The sequence below is a fragment of the Mauremys reevesii genome, linkage group 1 (genome assembly GCF_016161935.1).
Source record: "Mauremys reevesii isolate NIE-2019 linkage group 1, ASM1616193v1, whole genome shotgun sequence".
Lineage (NCBI taxonomy): Eukaryota > Metazoa > Chordata > Testudines > Geoemydidae > Mauremys > Mauremys reevesii.
The window spans coordinates 282,468,095-282,485,166 of NC_052623.1; the positions used below are offsets into that span (position 1 = coordinate 282,468,095).

Below are 17,072 nucleotides of genomic sequence, written 5' to 3' on the forward strand. Positions count from 1 at the left end.
ATTTGGAGCTGGCTCCCAAGATGGACCTGACTGAGGGTCTGTTTTTTGTACCTACAAGCTCTGTTTTAGACTGTGTTCCTGTCATCTAATAAACCTTCTGTTTTACTGTCTGGCTGCTGGCAGCCGAGGACCTGGAAGCCCCTGGACCTGCTGCTCTTCAGCCTCACGGTGCCCTGGCCCAGCCCGGCGCAGGAGGGAAGGCAGGATCTCCGGGCTGGGCTACCTGCTCAGCACCCCAGACACCCCCCCCGCGCCTCCTCTCTCACCACACTCCCAGGCCCCCGCCGCCCCCATCGCTCGGCTCCAGGGACCCGTTTCCCCCTCCCCCCCCCCCACACACACTAAAAAAGTTGCAATACTATAGTAACATGTATTTGGAAATGTAAAAAATAACTAGTGAAAATTAATTTGTAATAATTTGAAAATACACCAAATACATTATTTAAAAACATTAAATGCTTTACTGGTCTGTCTACATTTGCAATTACATAATGGGCTGGGTGATGGTTGGTGCCAATGGGCTGTCACTGCCTGGAGGTGGTGCTGCTGTTGCCCAGGGCTGGGTGGGGCTGGGGGTGCCTGGCTCACAGGGGCTGGGCTCAGGACTGTGGGGAGATGGGGTCGGAGGTTGTCTGGCTCAGAGGGTGTCTGGATCAGAGGGCTGGGCTCGGAGCTGGGGTCAGGGCTGTGGGAGGAATGGGTACAGGGGATGTCCGGATCAGAGGGGCTGGGCTCAGAGCTGGGGTCAGGGCTGTGGGAGGAATGGGTACAGGGGTGTCCGGATCAGAGGGGCTGGGCTCGGAGCTGGGGTGGGGAATGGGGTCAGGGCTGTGGGGAATGGGGTCAGGGGCTGGGCGGGAATGGGTACAGGGGATGTCCGGATCAGATGGGCTGGGCTCAGAGCTGGGGTCAGGGCTGTGAGGGGATGGGGCGTGCCCAGGTCCGAGGGGCTGGGCTTGGAGCTGGGGTCAGGGCTGGGCCTGGGGTAATGGGGTCAGGGATGCCTGACAACCACCTCCTGAGACCCCCAATCCCACAGAACCTGTGCCCCTCCCTGCCCCTGAGTGTCCCGGGACTCCACTCACTGCGCGCCTGGGCGGCCCTGCCCAGCGCTGCAGCCGCATGGCTCCCGGAGGCTGAGCTCTGCCCCGCTCAGAGCCGCGTGGTCAGGAGGAGCCGCCCCCAGCCAAGCTGCTGCTGCGCTGTGTAGGAACCTCTGCAGCCAGGCGCCATCCTCTCCCAAGCGGGCGGGTAGCAGCCCCCCCCCGGCTGCAGGGGGGGCCACTCTCTCAGCTCGGCAGGATGAGCTGGCACCAGCTTGTTTTGCTGGTGCCTGCCGGGCGGGGGGAAGCTCCAGCCGTGGCGAGCCCAGAGCCCCATATAAGTCGGCGCCTATGCTTATATGTCTCTTCTATCTCTAGATATTGTGGTACTAGTCCTCCTCTGTGCCTGAATACTTAGCCAAACTCAGAAGAGAACAGTGCAAAACTGCCTTTTAGCTACCTTAGTGCTCCCCTGATCCTCAGTGAGCTATTTGCCAGACCAGTCCCCTGGTATAAATTAGAGCTACCTTCTGACTGCCCTAACTTGTGCTGGCTATCAACAGCTTCAAGGAACTAATACAGCAGCTGGAAATGAGCATGGCTTCGTATGACAGACATGCTTTCAAGAATGCAGACAAATAGTGAAAGCAAGGAGCTGCTGGAAGAGGCATTTGAAGTAAATTGGACTCAAGTTTACCCACTTGCCAAAACAAGGTTTGACAAGCTCACAGGAGAGACTTAAATGACCCAATTTTACAAGGCCTTGAGTGAATAATTCTAACTGATGGTCAACAGAAAACCCCCAAGCACTTCCAACCATAAAAATTATTGGGTCTATAGAGATAAAATGGTTACAATATTGATGAGATTAGACTAATAGAAATGTTAGTTGGAAAAAGACCTCAAGAGGTCTATAACGCCCCCCCCCCCCAGGCTGATACAGGATTAAGTATACCTAAACCATCCCTAACAGATGTTTACCTAATCTGTTCTTAAAAACCTCCAATTATAGGAATTCCATAACCTTGCTAGGTAACTTGTTCCAGTGCTTAGTTAGAAAGTTTTTCCTATTATGTAACCTAAATCTCCCTTGCTGAAAATTAAGCCGATTACTTCTCATCCTACCCTTGACGGTGTGACTCTGGCAGACCAGGTCATGCCAGAGTGTATTCAGACCAATTCACTTGTGTATTAGTATAGATCAAAATGATTGCTGAAGGTAAAAGCATGTATTTGGTGTTTAGACTTCATAAAACTAATGGGACGTTACTTGGATTGTTTTCTTTTATCTGTATCCTGTTACATTGCATCAGCAAACATTTCCACTCTGTATACCCCTGTAACTAAATAACCCATCAAAGAGGACTTGTGGAATGCTAATAAAGGACTTTGTCAGAAAAAAGTGCTAATTTCAAACCAAATAGCCATTGTGTGTGATGATCGGAGGTCAGAGACTCAGAGTGCACGCCTCACTCACTGTCATCAAAAGAAAAGCCCTTGTGGATAGAGATACTGTCAGCTTGTTTTCTGTCAGAAGAAGTTATATATATGGATTGAAGGAAAGATCCTTCATCTCTGGACTGTTTGGACTCTTTCAGGGAAGTGTACCAGATGCAAAATCCGCAGACACAATCTGGGTACCCTGAAAAGACTTTTGGGAAACTGGCAGTTTATTACATTACTGCCAGCAGTTGGAATTACAAACTGTGATATGCCTGTGCATATATTTTACCTGCTTTAACCTCTCAATAACTCTCATTTCCTTCTCTTAGCGAATAAATCTTTAGTTTGTTTACTATAGAATTGTCTCCAGCATTATCTTTGGTATAAAATCTGGAGTACCAATTGATCTGGGGTAAGTGACTGATTGGTCTCTTGGGGCTGGGAGCAACCTGACGTGATTTTTGGTGTAAGTGACCTTTTATCACATTATCCAGTTTTTCTGGGTAGCAAGATAGGCTGAAGAGTCTAAGGGGACTGTCTGTGACTCCATGGTAAGCCTAGTATAGTGATCGAGGCGGTCACATTTGTGACTGGTTTGGTGAAATCTAATTACAGAACACACCACCAGCTTGTATTATCTGCCCTGTTTTCTGACAGTCTGCCTGGAAGTAGGCACTCACAGTTGTGATCCACTCCAGACAGCATGACAGGTGAACATGAATAACAATTAATCAATGTCCTCTTTATAACAACCTTTTACATTTTGAAGACTTATCTGGTTCTCCCTTAGCCTTCTCTTTTCTAGACTGAAAATGCCCAGTTCTTTCAACTTTCCTCATAGGTCATGTTTTCCAAACCTCTTACTATTTTTGTTGTCCCCCCCTGGACTCGCTCCAGTTTGTTCACACCTTTCTTAAAGTGTGGTATCCAAAACTGGACATAGTACTTCAGCTAGGGCCACAGCAGTGCAAAATAGAGCAGAACAATGACCTCCTGTGTCTTACGTATGACATTCTTCCTAATTCATCCCAGAATGACATTTTTCTTTTTCACCTTTTGCACTTTTTTTGCCAGAGCATTGTGCTGCTGACTCATATTCAATTTATGATCCACTGTAACCCCCAGATCCTTTTATGTGATATTACACTCTTGCTATTTATTTCCCTTTTTGTATTCGTGCATTTGATTTTTTTCTTAAGTGTAGTTCTTTGCATTTTTCTTTACTGAATTTCACCTTATTGATTTCAGACCAATTTTCCAATTTATCAGGATCATTCTGTATTCTAATCTTGTCCTCCAAAGTGATTGCAACATCTCCCAGCTTGGTGTCATCTGCAACTTTTATAAGTATATTCTCCACTCCATCATCCAAGTTGTTACTGAAAATATTGAATAGTGCCAGGCCCAGGAGTGACACAGCACCTGCTGTGTCAGATATGAAAATTACCTGCAATATCTTTAGGAGATCTTATTATATTAAGTTAAGTAGCTTTGGGGTTCATTGTACTGTATATGCAAAATTCATGTATTATTGTGGGATTATATGCAACTTCTTTAGCAGGAACGGATGGCCAGTGTAAACCCTGGGAAGAGTTAGGAGCTTAAAAGAACTATTTTAAACACTGTGCCAGACAAGAAGGAACTTTTGGGACTAACAAAATGAAATGGGTTTGGCTTCCTCCTAGGAAATACCTGGAGGGAGGTGAATGCAAATTAGCACCTTTGTACCCAACATTCTGAAGCTATGGCCTGAAGGGAGAACCCTGCTGATTATCTATTCCCTGAATCAGAAGATCGAAGACTCAAACTGTATAAAAGAGAGATGTGTGGATTCATAGGGGTGCTTGTTCTTAACTGAAGATGTTACAAACTTGTGACCACAGAAAAACCCTAAGTGGGGGGGTTTGAAGGACTGATCGCCTATCAGAACCCTTTTTGGAGCAGGGCATGATCTCTTGTAAGCTTATTGGCATGCATTTAGGTTTTGATTTTAGTCAGTCTGGCTTGCTGGGGGAATCAGTGTAGGCAGGAGACTTTGCCTCCTGGAAATACCCCAGTCAGGAGGGAGAGCGATGCAGATCTCTGCCCAAAAGAGGTGAAAGCTGGGGAGGTGGGAGCCTAGAATGGGTGCCCTTGCTGGACCATGGAGGAGGGAATATAGGTGCAGTTGCTCTGAACAGTGGCACCCACCTTGCAGGTGATTTCATCTAGTCAATATTTCCCTAGATTCTCTGAAGAGGAAATTGTGTCATAATGCCAGACAGCATGAGGAATGAACTACTAAGCATAATCCACAGTGCCCTTCCAGGTCTTGTGAAATGTACAGAGAAAAAGAGCTTGAGTCATCCATTCCAGCCAGGCCTGAATTACTGCCATTGGAGATAAAATATCCAAGTATGATACTTGCACTAAATACCATATAAAGACTACAGAAGAATCACTGAAAACACAAGTCCTGATTTCCCTTGGTCCAAGGTTGTCACAGATATAGTTGAATTAAGTGACAAGGATTGCATCTTGTAAGTAGTAAACATTTTTTTGTTGTTTTTAAACTGAGGTATTGCACAACACATCAAGTAGCAATGTAATAAAATTGTAAATTGTACTTTGCTTACATGGGATTCCAAAATGGTTAATAGATAATTGCCCACAATTATCATTTTGGCAGTTATTCAGTTCAAATGCACCACATTAAGTGCTTACTAAGACAGTCAAATGTTAGCACAAAAGTCAATATAAATAGCAAAAAACCTGATTAAAACAAAAACACCTGGTGGATTCAAGGGACCCAGAGGTAGCACTTTCAAAATATTTCCACACGCCTCAACATTTTACTAAGATCACTAATTTAGAGACTCATGGACAAAAGGACAAAAGCCTTAGTGCCATCATCTAGCAACCTTCTTGAGCCAAACAACTTAATCCTGGATTAGCTTTTTTTAAAAAAAGCATTAGATGCCGGAAAACTAGAACAGAAGGAATGACTATGACAAGCAAGCCTTCAGTGCAAATGGGAGAGAATGATTTCAAACAAAGTGGCAGGCAATGTACCAAGGCAACAATGGCTATCCCATAGACATCAAGGCCATACGCCAGAGGGTTAGTCCCACACAAGGAATAGAAGACACCTAAATAAAACGAAGGAGGACACTGACGCTCTGTTTCTTCAAGACATCCAGAATGTGTGTGATGAAATGCATCCCTGTGTTCACACTACACACACTATCATAATAATCTTTGTACAAGGCATGTCTTGTGCGGTATCATTTGAAAATTCATAATTTGCTGATCAGTAATATCATGGTAAAATGCATGTAGCAACATTATGTATAAAGTTATGAACATAACCTGAAATAATGACTGAAGGTTGTTTCCCAGATAAGGCTGAGGAGTGGCTAACCCAGTTTTCCAAAGACAAAGGGAATGCGGATGCCACAGCCCGGTGTCAACAAAGCTGATGGGCCTTCACCTATCAAGAGGACATTCTTTGGCAAGAAAGGAGCAGGGACAAAGATCTGCATCTTAGCAAAGGAACAGCAGGAGGTCTCCTTCCTCCACTAGACTCCCCCCATCTCTTGATTTTCAGCTGGAGATGCTTTTCAAAGAGGAGCTGAAACTATAAAAAGGAGGGGAAAACACCCCAAGAGACCCTCCCCCTTTCTCTGTCTATCTCACTTGTTGCACCTGAGAAGACAAAAGAAGCAACCGCTGGTCTCTGGGGGAGGGGTCCTGACCTGATAGTTTGGTCAGTGGTGCTGTGGGAAGAATGTGATGAGAATCTTTGCTTTGAATCTAATATAATTTGTTAAACTAGGCACTATAAAGAGTCTTTATCTGTATTTTCTTGTGGTCATTTCTGACTTTTATGCCTCATTGCTTGTGCTCACTTAATATCTATCTCTTTGTAAATTAATAAACTTGTTTTATTGTTTTATCTAAGTCAGTGTGTTTAAAATGTCTGGGCAACTCCATTTAAGGTGGCAAGCTGGTATATATTGTTCCCTTAAAGGAATAATAGACTTAATATATTTTGACTGTGCACCTGCCTATGCACCAAGAGGAGATTATGCCAACACCCAGTCTGCATTGGATGACTTCACCATAGAACCAACACAACAAGACATTGCACTGGAACCGGGGCTTGAGAGAGTCTGTCAGACCCAGATGACCACCTGTCTGGACTAAAGACTATGTTATGTAGTATCTACAGTGTTTCCAGTGTAATATTTCTGCTAATAGTATAGTTCAGGGGTAGGCAACCTATGGCACGCGTGCCGAAGGTGGCACGTGAGATGATTTTCAGTGGCACTCACACTACCCGGGTCCTGGCCACCGGTCCGGCAGGCTCTGCATTTTAATTTAATTTTAAATGAAGCTTCTTAAATATTTGGAAACCTTATTTACTTTACATACAACAATAGTTTAGTTTTATATTATAGACATAGAAAGAGACCTTCTAAAAATGTTAAAATGTATTACTGGCACACGAAACCTTAAATTAGAGTGAATAAATGAAGACTCGGCACACCACTTCTGAAAGGTTGCCAACCCCGGTATAGTGTCTTGTTTCCTATTTGTTTCTGTGGTTAGAACAACAATGTTTATTTTAATTGGGAGAGTTTAAGAGAGGAGGGACTGTGGTGTTTAGATGTTGCTTGTAATTATTAGAACTGGGAGCACTGGCTGTTGGGAGTCTGAAAGGACAGGAAACAGGAAGGAGAGGGGAGGAGTTAAGGAGGCTGAATGAGAGTTACAGAGTGTGCAGCAGCAGCTTGGTAAAGAGGTTTCCACTGTAAAAATAAAGTCCTGTTGAAGCTTGTTAGTACCTTGCCTGCTTGATACAACAACTGTCCAGGAGAGGGCTGGGCAGCACAAGACATACATTTCTGGGGGAAAATCCAGGACCGTGAGTGTGTTGGGGTCACCCTGCAGTATGACGAAGTCTGATGAGAGCTAGAATGTAACCCGTGTGTGTCTGGAAGGCTGCAGTTGCACACAGACATTCAGGGTGTGACTTGCAGACTGAAAGCCTGTTTGTGAACAGCCCAGGTGGGAGCTACTACCAGCAAGGTATTGTAAGGCACTCAAAGCTGCAGGGCAGGGGTGACAGCCCCTCACTGGTCTGGATTGCACCCTAGTATGTCACAGTATTACTGACCGTGCTTAGCTGCTGACAAGAGTAACCCATGCCTTCCCTGACGCCAACAATCAAAAACATGAGGAGCTTAGCAAGCCAGTGCAGAATAAACTGCGTTGAGAAGTAACAGTACCTCTGGGATCAGAGCCATCAGGGTTCAGAGACAGTACTTATTATTAACAGCTAACCAGCCAGAATTCTCCTTTCATTTTAAGGTTGTATCCTAACTTCCATCGTAGACATCACTGCTTGTGCATGTTGTGAGTTTGCATTTGATTCTCAGGTAAAGGGGATGATATAATTGTAGCCAGTGGAGTCAAAGGAGCCATGTGGCACAGATATTAATCTTTTGTTACCTGCCACGCATCAAGGTAACGGGCCAGTCAATAAAGACTTGTGTTCTACTGTCCTACCTTTTATTACAATGATCATTTTAGGCTAGATTCTGATATCCTTGCTTATACTAAGTAGTATCTTACTGCTCAAATACTCTAGAATCAATGGGACTATCCAAAATATAGGTTCTACTCTAAGTGAGCAGCTGTGAGAATCGGCCCTTTGCTTGTGTGTTGTACCCTTTCCCCCTTACTCTGTTTGTTATCTTTAGATTGTGAACACTAGGAGACAGGGACTGTCATCCAGAGGTGCGGGAACAACTTGTATAATGGGGGTGCTGAGAGCCATTGAACCAAACTGTAAACCCTGTATATAATAGAAACCACTTCAAGTCAGGGGGTGCTGCAGCACCCCCTGCACCCAGAGTTCCAGCACCTATGCTGTCTTCATACGTGTTACTGCAGTGCTTCATACACTGAAGACAAATCCTGATAAACTTTGGACACTATTGCAATAAAATAATAATGCCAGTAGCAGGAGGGCTAATATATTAATCCATATCAGGAATGATTTCAGTAGTACTCTTAGTATCTGATCCTATCCTCTGGAAACTTTTATGCTAACAACCAGGAACAGTCTGTTTTACATCCATTTCAACTAGGGTGTCTGCCTGTTTCTGTGAGAACAGAAACTTTGTTTCAGTTGCTTGCACAATTGCACTTTTGAGGACAAAAGATTTGCAGCCCAAACAGCTGGATTGCTTCCTCCCACCAGGCTGTCCTGGGAGACATGCGGCCCATTAAAAGCAAGCCCACAGATTCCATTTCAACAGATGCAGCTCACATTTATTCAGGGTACAATTGATGGGATGACTCACTGCACAGCTAATGCAAGTTTACATTTTTTAAAATTATACCTTGAGTTCATTCAGGCAAAATAGATTTTACTGCCTTTAATGTGCTATTTTAAGGGCAGGTAACAGGACAAGGCACATAGGTAGAAACTGAGAGACATGATTGTCCCTGCACAAGCATGAAATTCAAAGCATGCAATTAAAAACAGTCTACCAATAGAGAATGTCTACAGTATGTAACAGTTCTACTTGCTTGGAACAAAGTGTAATGCATTTATATCTCTGCTTTCACACAGACCTGAGGAAGCAAAACAGGCCAGATCCTCAGTTACTGTAAATTACTCCATTTACTTCAAAGGAACTATACTGATTTACAACAGTTGAGGATCTTGCCCACTGTGTCATGATAATGTGAATCTTAATCAACCCAAGATCTACACTTTGAGTGAGTGAATGAGTGTGTGTGTGCCTAAACAGAAGCTGGAAATGGGCAACGGGATGATCACTTGATGATTACCCGTTCTCTTCATCTCCTCTGAAGCACCTGGCATTGGCCACTGTCAGAAGACATGATACTGGGCTAGAGGGACCTTTGGTCTGACCCAGTATGGCCGTTCTTATGTTCTTAACAGTTAAAAGCCCTTGAGAGATGAATCAGCTGATTGTTATAAACTAAGGGCCAACCTGAACTTTCACCTAGAACTTGAACAATTTGAAATCAAGTCATTTGTGAGATCTGAATAAGTTTGGATAACTTACTTCCCCAGGTCTTTCCATCTTCATGCCTGATTGCTTCCCTGTTCCAGACTGGCCCACAAGTGGAACTGTCAAAATACCACAAGAGAGGTTGTTTTTATTGTAATTTGCATTCAGCCAACAGGAATTTCTGAACATCTCATTCCTAATTCTGTTGTGAAGACTTGAGAGGTTTAGCTGAACATCCATACCAAACTTTTATAGTTTTAAAGATCAGAGGTGAAATCCTGACCCAACTAAAGACAATGACAAAACTCACATTCACTTGAATGGTGCTAGGATTTGACCCCACTAGTTTGTCATAAAGCAAAAAAAGGTCGGTCAGTCTGTCGGTCTGTCTGCAGTATGAAATTTACAAGTTGATGTAGTTCCTTCATTTGGTTTCAAAGAGAAGAATACTTAAAATAGTATCTGTAAACAGAATGAATGTTCAACTATTTGAGAAGTTTTGTTTTGTTTTTTAACCTGAATTCATGCTTCATGCCATTTGTTTTAGGCAAGTTTTTTCTTTCCAGTCCTGAGAACAGTTATTATAATCATGAAATAGCACAAGCTGGTCTCATTATCCTGACACCACACCACCCCCACTACCCTCTGGCTACCCACTCTCTACAAATTATTGTACTGTGGAAAGTGTGTCGGTGGGAGGTGGCGAACATCTGAGAAGACGTATTTGAAAAAGTCTATGCCTGCCCCAGCATTGCCACTTATTGCCATGATTTCAATGACGTGATAAACAATGTAAAATCTCCCCTCCTGCCCCCGCACCACGTGCTTTGGTATGCGGGGTCATGTGGCAAAGTCTAAGAAAGGTGACTTTCAACATTTAATGTAAGGCTAAAAAGTACATTGTCACTTGTATCAGAGGGGTAGCTGTGTTAGTCTGGTTCTGTAAAAGCAGCAAAGAATCCCGTGGCACCTTATAGACTAACAGACATTTTGCAGCATGAGCTTTCGTGGGTGAATACATCCGAAGAAGTGGGTATTCACCCACGAAAGCTCATGCTGCAAAACGTCTGTTAGTCTATAAGGTGCCACAGGATTTTTTGCTATTGTCACTTGGTGCACTGAAAGGATATTATGTTTTTGTGAGAATACGGGCAGCTGGTCCAGCCAGAGGCTAAATGATGGTTCAGAGATTATCTAAAATGCAGTATTAGCGTTGATGCAACCGCTTTAGTACTCTACAGTAATGGCCTAAAACACTACAGTGATACTATGCAAGTTGGAGGGTGAAATCCTGGCCCCAGTGAAGTCAGTTGCTGTTTATAGACCCAGGATTTTACTCGTAGTGTTTTTGACATTAGGGTATTCTAATAATATTTTTTGAGAGATGCCAGGCAGCATACTTTATCTTATTCTGGAATTGTCAAATTGGAATGTGGTCTGCCTGAAGTGATCTTTTTGTATTTGCCTGAGTGTACTGCTGTTATATGTGAACATGCAATACTGATCTCATTAAAGCGCATGACATTCTAAAATATGTATCCTTCCTGGTGATCTCAAATAGAAGACTTTTTATCCAGAGAAAACAATTTGCTAACAGCTGGGCAGTCCTTATGGTGCACATGCCCTCATTGCAGCCACAGGAAGTTCATTGGAGATGTGGAAAAGAAAGATCAAATGTATAATGTCCTGCATGGAACAAATGTGGAGGATTAGAGGTGGCCAGGGTGAATGCTTAATTCTGCAAATAAATTCTGCAGAGATTTGACAAGAGTCAATAAATAAATGCATAAAGCCAGAGGAAGATTTTCCTAAATAGTGCAAGTCAGCCCTAATTTACTATTTCTAATTTGATGAAACTCCCTTTATTGTATCTGAAATTCTTTTGTTTCTCCTGGCCTACAAGCAGGCTATTCTCTCTCTCTCTCTCTCTCTCTCTCTCTCTCTCTCTCTCTCTCTCACACACACACACACACACACACACACACACACACACACACACACACACTTTTAAGGGAAAATTTTGTATGCCTTTGTAGCAGATTGGGCTGTGGGCAGTCAGGTCGAGTGGTAAAAGCAACAGTTTTGCCTACTAGTTAGAGCTACGTCCAGGGGGGCAGAGTCCAGAAAACAAGCCAAGGATCAGTAACAGAGGGACAGAAGCCAAATGCCAGAACCAGATGATAAATTGGAGTTAAAAGCCAGAGGTGGAGCCAGGGATCAACAGAAGCTGAGTCCCAGAACTCAAGGGTCAACTGGAGTTATAAACCAAAGGCAGAGCTAGGGATTGAAGCCAGAAAATCTGAAGTTGCAGCAGGGACTGGAGCAGAATGGGAGCAGGGAGTGGAAGCAGGGCTAAAACAAAGCTGGAGCAGAGACTGTAAAAAGGGCAAGTGCAGCTGTGGGCATGGTACACATTGAGCAGCCACTGATCTGCTGTGGTGGCCAGGCTTATAAGCAGGGCTGCTAAACCAGCAGCCAATCAGGAGCTGTGGTCACTCTATCAGTTCCAAGGCAGGGCAGCTGGGCTCACTGGTTGCCTAGCAGCCAAGTTAGGGAGGGAGTCCTCTGGGCTGTATCCCTCCCAGTCAATCAGATACTGGAGTCTTCCCTGGACTCGGCGGGAGTCCAGAATCTGCTGGACCACATATTCCTCTTGGCCCTGCATGCTTACCAGTGGAGGGGGGAGTAGTGTGGTGTGGGAACAGATTCTTGATGAAAGGGTTCAGGAGGGAGACGAGGAACACGGTGCGGATCTTATGGGATTCTGGCAGCTGCAAGTGAATGCTACTGGGTTAAGTTGTTCCATGATCACAAATGGCCCCAAGTACTTGTGGTCCAGCTTTGCAGATAGACAGGTGGAGCACAGCGTCAGGTGGGCAGGCAAACTTTATCCCTACCTGTAGGTTGGGGGTCAACTGATGGTGTCAGTCAGTGTGGTGCTTGTACACTGTCTTAGCCTCTTCTAACAGGTGCCTCTGGAGGGTCACGACCCCTAAAGGAGTGCGTGGGTGATCGGCCCCAAGGCCAGGAGCAACCCATCAATGGTTTCCACCAGATCTGGGGAATTCTTACTCATGGAAGGGATCCCATGGGTCTTAGCCACATCCTAGTCCATAAAGTTTCCTGAAGCCCCCCAAGACAGCCAGCACCTCCAGGTGGATCACTGGGCATGTTGGGAGTAGGAGCTGCCATGGCAATCGGAGATGCATCAAGGGTGGATTTGTGGTTGCTACCATCCTGACAGAGGTGTGTGGAGGTCAAGAGTCTTTGGAGGAGGAAAGGGATTGGCCCAGCCTTGACCCCCTTATTGGGGCTGGGGCTTGATGTTTCCCAACCTCAAGGCTGGTTGGAACTTTGCAGGGCATATCAGAAAGGCGTGGGCAGGCCTGGTCAACATGTGTGGATTGCAGGTCCTAGAGCAGGGTGTGCGGTTGAGGGGTGGGAGGCCAGGGCATTTTCAGAGCTTGAGGGGCTGGGCCACGATCATGGTGTCACTTGTTAAGGCAATCGCCAATTCTGATACATAGATGGATGAGGTTATCATGATGGGATGGCAGCTCAACCCGCAGCAGTTCATCCTTTACATCATCATTCAGCCAAATCTGGAGGGGCACAATCTAAAGGGGAGGACATCTGACCTCCCCACATGTCTCCTCCCCGCCCCCAGCCCGGGGCCCCCGTGCTCTCCCCCCCACACACCCCACATTACTTGCATGGGAGGAGAGGGCTCTGTCCTCCTGCTGTGCTGGCTCCCCTGCCCCCACATATTTGGCATGGATACTGAAATTACTCATTTCATAACTGAGCAGGCACAACACAGGCAGAGAGAGTCTGAACTTCCTGGCAGCAACCTATTGATGTACCACAACCAGATCCCTTTTCTGGAGGGACTATTGCTAGACAGTGAGAAAGCAGCTCATCTGTATTACCTATTCAGTGCTAGGATTGTAAGGATGCATGTCAATTTAGTGTGTGTGAGAGATGTGCCCACCTGGAACTAGTCTGAGACCTGAAATTCCTTTCACATGGACCACTGCCAAACTATCTGCTAGTACGGACTTGAAACTGGATCATCTCATCCCGCTGTGGGAGATAGGAAGAAAAACAAACAGTGAGCCTTGTGGGATTCACAACAAAGTTTCCTGAGGAGAGGGGAGGAGATTTGTGGGCATGAGCAGACAAGAGGATAGAGTTTCTTGGAGATCAGAGAGGAAGGAACTTGTGTCACCCCTGCAAAGAGCATTTCCATGGATGTGCCTCTCCACATTGTTACTCCATCTCTCCTGTCTCTTCTTCACTGGCTGAGTCCATGCAGCTGTGCAGTAGAAACTGTGGCAGGGACTCAGCATCAGTTAAACTGGCCCTTAGTGGCTTAAGGAGTTAACTGCTAATGGGATATCTGCGCAGATATCTATGGGGCCAGAAACCAACAAAGTGCAACATAATGCTTAGTGGAAAATATAATTCCAACTATACATACAAAATGATGGGGTCTAAATTAGCTGTTAACACTCAAGAAACAGAACTTGGAGTCAGTGTGGAAAGTTCTCTGAAAACATCTGTTCAATGTGCAGCAGCAGTCAAAAAAAGCTAACAGAATGTTAGAAATTGTTAGGAAAGGGATAGATAGGACAGTAGATATAATGCCACTATATATATCCATGGTACATTCACATCTTGAATGCTGCTTGCAGTTCTGGTCACCCCATCTCCACAATGATATATTAGAACTGGAAAAAGTACAGAGAAGGGCAACAAAAATTATTAGGGGTATGGAAAAGCTTTCATATGAGGAGGGATTAAAAAAACAGAGACTGTTCATCTTAGAAAAGACACAACTGGGGGCGATATGATAGAGGCCTATAAAATCATGAATGATCTGGAGAAAGTCAATAAGCAAGTGTTATTTATCCCTTCACATAACACAAGAACCAGGGCTTACCTAATGAAATTAGGCAACAGGTTGAAAACAAACAGAAGGAAGTACTTCTTCACAGAATGTACAGCCAACCCATGGAACTGGTTGACAGGGGATGTGGCAAAGGCCAAAAGTATAACTGGGTTCAAAACAAAATTAGATAATGACTATTAACCAAGATGGTCAGGGACACAACCCCATGTTCCAGGTGTCCCTAAACCTCTGGCTGCCAGAAGCTGGGACTGGATGACAGGGGCTGGCTTACTCTATAAAGTGCCCTGTTCAGTTCACTCCCTCTGAAGCATCTGGCACTCACCACTGTCAGAAGACAGGATACTGGGCTAGATGGACAATTGGTCTGACCTAGTATGGCCTTTCTTATGTTAATGCCAAAAAGAACAGCTAGTCCTGACTCCCCTGTTCTATAAAATCTTGCAGAGCCTAGTCTTGTGATGCATCCATGGATGGGCTCCATGGGGTTCCAGGGAGAGGAAATGATACTGTGGATGCAGCACTCCTCTCCCCACTCCCACTTCTGCACTCTAGGTCTTTGTGTGCGCATCCCAAGGGGAAGTGCTTCCTGAGTTGGATGCCTTCCACGCAGGTTAGTGGAGGAGATGATCTGAGCCAGTGTTATTAGGAACTTGAGCCAGATGTGAACTGGTGACCCAGAGACAGAATACTCTCCTCTGTATCCCATTACCAATTCCCTGAGACATTTCTGTTTATTCCCAGTTCCAGCAGCTGAAAAATACTGCTCACTTAAAGATCACTGCTGTCACTAAATTGCTAACTATTGTTGAAAGTGCAGGTGGACAGTTGTTTTACATTCACAGTTCCCTTTTAAGCACCACTATCTTTTAGTGTGGAAATTGCACCACATATTACCAAGCATGTGATTAATTATGTGCCAATTCCAAATGTCTTAATAGTACTTCATGCTGTGAAAATGCCACCATCTGCTGGTTGCATCCTTGCAGAAAAGAATGCAAGAGGAGGTGATTTTGTGCATTAAGCTTGGTCTGCTCAGTGAGAAAATCCTGGTTCAGATTTAGAGATTAGGGTTCCCTGAAAATCATTTATCCTGGATAGTGCTCCACATTACAGACATATGAAACAGACCCGGTAAAGCACGCTAGGAGCCTTTGGAATGAATGCCATTTTTTACTTTGTGATATTGTTACCAGGAAGCTTGTGATGGTCAAATACCTCTAATATATTACCAGATATATTTGTTAGAACAGATTAATGGAGTGACTTTCCTTTAAAAATAAATGTGAAGCAATATTCTGCACATACATGAAGATATTGCAAATACATGAAAATAGATGAGATAACTGGCTCTGTGGATGAGGGGAAAGCAGTGGATGTGTTATTTTTTGACTTTAGCAAAGCTTTTGATACCGTCTCCCACAGCATTTTTGCCAGCAAGTTAAAGAAGTATGGGCTGGATGAATAGACTATAAGGTGGATAGAAAGCTGGCTAGATCGTCGGGATCAACGGGTAGTGATCAATGGCTCCATGTCTAGCTGGCAGCTGGTATCAAGCGGAGTGCCCCAAGGTTCGGTCCTGGGGCCGGTTTTGTTCAATATCTTCATTAATGATCAGTAGGATGGTGTGGACTGCACGCTCAGCAAGTTTGCAGATGACACTAAACTGAGAGGAGGGGTAGATACACTGGAGGGTAGGGATAGAAAACAGAGGGACCTAGACATATTAAAGGATTGGGCCAAAAGAAATCTGATGAGGTTCAACAAGGACAAGTGCAGAGTCCTGCACTTAGGACGGAAGAATCCCATGCACCGCTACAGACTAGGGACCAAATGGCAAGGCAGCAGTTCTGCAGAAAAGGACCTAGGGGTTACAGTGGATGAGAAACTGGATATGAGTCGATAGTGTACCCTTGTTGCCAAGAAGGCTAACAGCATTTGGGGCTGTATAAGTAGGGGCATTGCCAGCAGATCGAGGGACATGATCATTCCCCTCTATTCGACATTGGTGAGGCCTCATCTGGAGTACTGTGTCCAGTTTTGGGCCCCACACTACAAGAAGGATGTGGAAAAATTGGAAAAAGTCCAGTGGAGGACAACACAAATGATTAGGGGGCTGGAGCACATGACTTATGAGGAAAGGCTGAGGGAACTGGGATTGTTTAGTCTGCAGAAGAGAAGAATGAGGGAGGATTTGATAGCTGCTTTCAACTACCTGAAAGGGGGTTCCAAAGAGGATGGAGCTAGACTGTTCTCAGTGGTACCAGATGACAGAACAAGGAGTAATGGTCTCAAGTTGCAGTGGGGGATGTTTAGGTTGGATATTAGGAAAAACTTTTTCACTGGGAGGGTGGTGAAGCACTGGAATGGGTTACCTAGGGAGGTGGTAGAATCTCCTTCCTTAGAAGTTTTTAAGGTCAGTCTTAACAAAGTCCTGCCTGGAATGATTTATTTGGAGATTGATCCTGCTTTGAGCAGGGAGTTGGACTAGATGACCTCCTGAGGTCCGTTCCAACCCTGATATTCTATGATTCTATATTACCCCCCTCTGGTTTTATATGATTTCTTAGTATTAGGGGGAAAGGGGAGGTCTGACACACACAAGCAGATTTAGGTCATGCACATTGTTGTTGTCTCTCTTTGCCT

General features: G+C 44.7%; 1 long non-coding RNA gene across 1 annotated transcript in view; it reads right to left on the bottom strand.

Annotated features, from left to right (window-relative positions):
- The window catches only part of LOC120384544, an 85,332-nt gene that overhangs the window by 2,947 nt on the left and 65,313 nt on the right, over positions 1-17,072 (bottom strand). Inside the window, exon 5 of the long non-coding RNA XR_005588945.1 lies at positions 9,572-9,636. This is a non-coding gene — a long non-coding RNA (uncharacterized LOC120384544). The remainder of the gene's footprint in view (positions 1-9,571; positions 9,637-17,072) is intronic.